The following is a 4,044-nucleotide window of genomic DNA, read 5'->3' on the forward strand; positions in this document are numbered from 1 at the left end:
TACTAATAATGTTTAAGATATTTAAAGTTTTGTTGTTTGTTTTTTTTTTTGTTCTTATTTGTTGATATGTTTAGTAAGATTATTATTTATCAATTGATATTGTAGTGTATTATGTAGTGTAGTGTATTATTATATATTTTATTTTGATGAAAATGAATAAATTATACAAAATTCATAGAATTTTGGCTTTGACTTTCAATTTGAAGTGGGGATATCATTCATACAAATTTAGGTTGAAAAGTATTTGCAACGATGTTAATTTTGAATTTGACTCGCATCGAAAATTGTTTGACAAATTATTGAGTAGCGATGCATTTCAATTTGAGGATAACAGTTGAGATATTATTGCTAATGTGTTGAATTTCACTGTTGAGGGTAATGTCTGTTTTTTGTTGAGAAAGCGATTTTCTCAACAATTTCTCAACTTGAATATTACCCTAATCCTTTGAAAAAATGTTTGACAAATTGTTGAAATTTAGCATTTTTCAAACGTTTGTGTTTATTGGGATCAGTGCAAGTCGCGCCGATGTTGCCAGATTGTATTTGGATAAAGTGACGCTTCTTCGATCCACAATAGCAATTTATTGTGACTATTTTATCGAAAAACATGAAATTCAAAGTGATACAGTGTCATAAATAATCGCAGCAGTAAATATTTATTAATAATTGGCGCATTTCATACATTAAAAATGCAAGATTTCACTTCTTTTCTGTGATTGCTTTTAAACAGCTGATGACAGTGTTGCATATTTTTGGAGATGTCCTGGATAGTCTTTAACGGCTTAGCATATCCAGTGCTAAAAGAAAACAGCCCTATTGTTGTCAAGTAAACTACGATTGTTTAGATGTTTATTATTTTGAATAAAAATTTATTGACGGACGGAACGTCGGTGTTCCCTGCCAACATTTTTTGAATTTGGGGGCGCTTCAGAGAATCTCCACTACGTCGAAAACAGTCGTATACGATATCCAAAACTCCTCGGAAAAGCGCCGTCACTATTGAGAAGTTGTACCACGCCAAGTTACTACAAAAAAGTATCGCATGAGTGCAATTATTAGGAGCCCTTCTGGATACATTTAGAAGGACGCCAAAAAGAGCCTCTTCAAACAATCAGACAAAGTGCATTTTAAGATAGTTGTAAAAGAATCATTGTGGTCAAGTAAAACACGATTGTTTAGATGTTTATTAATTTTATGAAACATTTATAAATTCTCATAAATATAACATTTATACGGCTATCACATCACATTTAACACATTTTTATGCATTAATAAGAGATTGATGTTGAGTTACAAGTTGTAAGTTAAATGTTGTAGCGTCTATCAGCCAGTACTTTTATTCCCAATGGAGGCAGCGTGTCTGGAAAAATATTTGAAAAACTATCACTTTATTCCATTTGGAAAGTCAAAAATTGTTCACCAATTTACTTCTTACAATTTTAAGCGTAATAACAAAATACTTTCATGCGAATAGTGATGGCAAAATACTATCACAGTTGGCGATTGTTGCAGTGTCACTTACGAGTCTGTGGTAGCGATGAGGATGAAATGGAACATTGAAATGCTGGCAGGGTTTGTAAAGAATCTGTGTCGGATCAATACGACTTGTCGGTGATGACTGTCCGGAATAACTGATAGTCTGTAACGCGCATTACAGACTATCAATAATTCCGGACGACAGTGCTCGTGTCGAACATATCCCATATATTGGCCTCATTATAAGTTAAGTTCGAATGCATAATCGATACTACTGCATGTTTATGGGATCGATAACACATTTACCGATTATCTGTCATCGCCGACAAGTCGTGTCTACTCGACACACTAAAGGGCACCTTATACGGTCGGATAAACCCTGCGACACAACACGTTGCGGCGACAAATCCGATTGTATAAGGTCGTGTTCGGCTGTCGCGGGGATGTGTTGGCATAAAATCAAAACAACTTTGATTTTTTCTGGTTGGGTTGTACAAATCATTGAGTGTAAGGAGATGTTCGACAAACATTATCAAAGACAAATTTATTTTTACATTAAAAACAGGCATTTATGCAATGAAATTAATGATGGATCGCCAATTCTGGTTGAAAATTAAAGAAATATATAAATCTAAACCAGTATTGTGGCAAAAACGTGGAAAAAGTCCACTTCCAATCAATGGGAAACCAGGCGACAAGTATTTTGAAATTCAAGTAATTTGTAATATATTAAATGTGGATTACTTCAGGAATCATTATTTTGACACATATACCAGGATTTTTTTTATTATCTTCTTCCAGTTTTTCAGTAAAAAATGGTTTCACCCATAAATCTTCATACAACTTCATTGTTTGTTTATGCTTCTTCTTATTTGTTCATGTTGTCATCACATTTGTTCGTGCAGTGTAAGGGCAAAACTTGAACGAACACACAACAAATAGACGAACCTCTGTCGGAGTGTTTATCCGACCGTCTAAGGTCCGCTTAAATTTTAAATTTTCTTTACTGTACAATTCGCTTTTCCACAACTCATATTGGGATGTTATTATATTATAAGTGTATAGGTAAACGGTGTACGGTATCAGTAGTTCTGAATGGATAGACGATGATTGATAATTATTGTTACGAACGTGATAGTTATAGATTTAAGTTTATTTAAATTAGTTTCCGTCACTTGGAATCATCTATTCATTTTATGGTACTTTCCTAAATTTCTTTTATGTTCTTTTGTTTGCTTATTTTCATATCGAAATGTTAGTTCTTACTCTCTCATAGTATAGCAACCCCTTTGCTTTGTCATTTTGCATTCTCATTTCATCTCATTGTCTATTGTCATTGATATTGTTTTTGTAATAATGCGACCATATATCTATGTGAGTGTATATGTGTTTGGCAGCCACCAGATCTATAACTTAATGGTCGTAGATTCTTCTAGCGTTGTCACAGAATGTTCTGGCGTTGCCAGAATATGTAGTGATGCCAGAATATTCTCGCATTGCCAAACCGTCATATATAAAAGCGCTCGCATGCTGCTAACGAGTCAGTCTTAATTAAAGCGTCAAACGAATAACATCAGTGTGAACGAATTGTAAAGTGAATTAGTGTAAAGTCATAGTAAATAAATTGTAGATTAACGTTATTGAAATGAACAGTATTTTAACTGACGGGTAATTAAAAACGCCTAAATATAAAAACGTAACATTATGTTAAATGTTGTTGGAGTTTTTTAATGTATAACTTTAGGCTGATTATTAGTGTGTAAATATAACCATAGCGATAGGCGGTAGGCGAATACTTATTTACGTGTATTTCTTATGGGAAGCCCAAAATCCGCGACGGAATACCGTGACGGCTAAAATGTTTCGCCTACCGCCTATCGCTATGGTTATATTTACACACTTAAACTGTGAATGTGGTGACTTTGTGTGGTGAGTATTTAAACTCAACATATATTCAATTGTCAAACGTATCAGCTGTTATTTGTTATTACCATTAATAGACATAAATCGGTTTACATCCAAATTGTAAGATTCCAACGATGCAAAGATATAACTTATTTATTTATTTCTGCATGAATGTAACATAGTCGATCAGACCCTAAGACAGTTGCAGGTACAATACAATAGCATTACTACTAGAAACACTTAAATGTAAAAATATAGAAATAACAATTAAAAAATATATATATCTAATTTTTTTTTTTTAAGTAAATAATACAGAGTGAGAAGAAGAACAATATAAAACTAACTAATAATCATTTTAAATGCGAAAACTTGCCACTATTGCAACGATGGCCTGCACCCGATGAATATCACGGCTTCATCTTCGGAAATCTGCAGCCAGGAAACCACAGCAGACTGTATAGAATGGTCCAAGTAATGCGCTTTACAGACTATCAGTTATTCCGGACGGAATGTCGGTGTTTGTAAAGAATCTTACAGTGTGTCGGATCGATACTGTTACGAATTTGATAATTATAGATATAAGTTTATTTAAATTAGTTTCCGTTAATTTAAAATTTCAAATTGTAACGATAAAATTTCGGTATCACTTGTTGGAATCATCTA

At 33.3% G+C, this 4,044-nt stretch overlaps 1 long non-coding RNA gene across 1 annotated transcript; it reads left to right on the forward strand.

The window, feature by feature from the left end:
- Window positions 1-3,477: 3,477 nt before the first annotated feature.
- On the forward strand, window positions 3,478-4,044 carry LOC142239448 (uncharacterized). Its single transcript, XR_012723034.1, has 2 exons — window positions 3,478-3,589; window positions 3,685-4,044. It is a non-coding gene; the product is annotated as an uncharacterized LOC142239448 (long non-coding RNA).

Source organism: Haematobia irritans, chromosome 1 (genome assembly GCF_050003625.1).
Source record: "Haematobia irritans isolate KBUSLIRL chromosome 1, ASM5000362v1, whole genome shotgun sequence".
Taxonomy (NCBI): Eukaryota; Metazoa; Arthropoda; class Insecta; order Diptera; family Muscidae; genus Haematobia; species Haematobia irritans.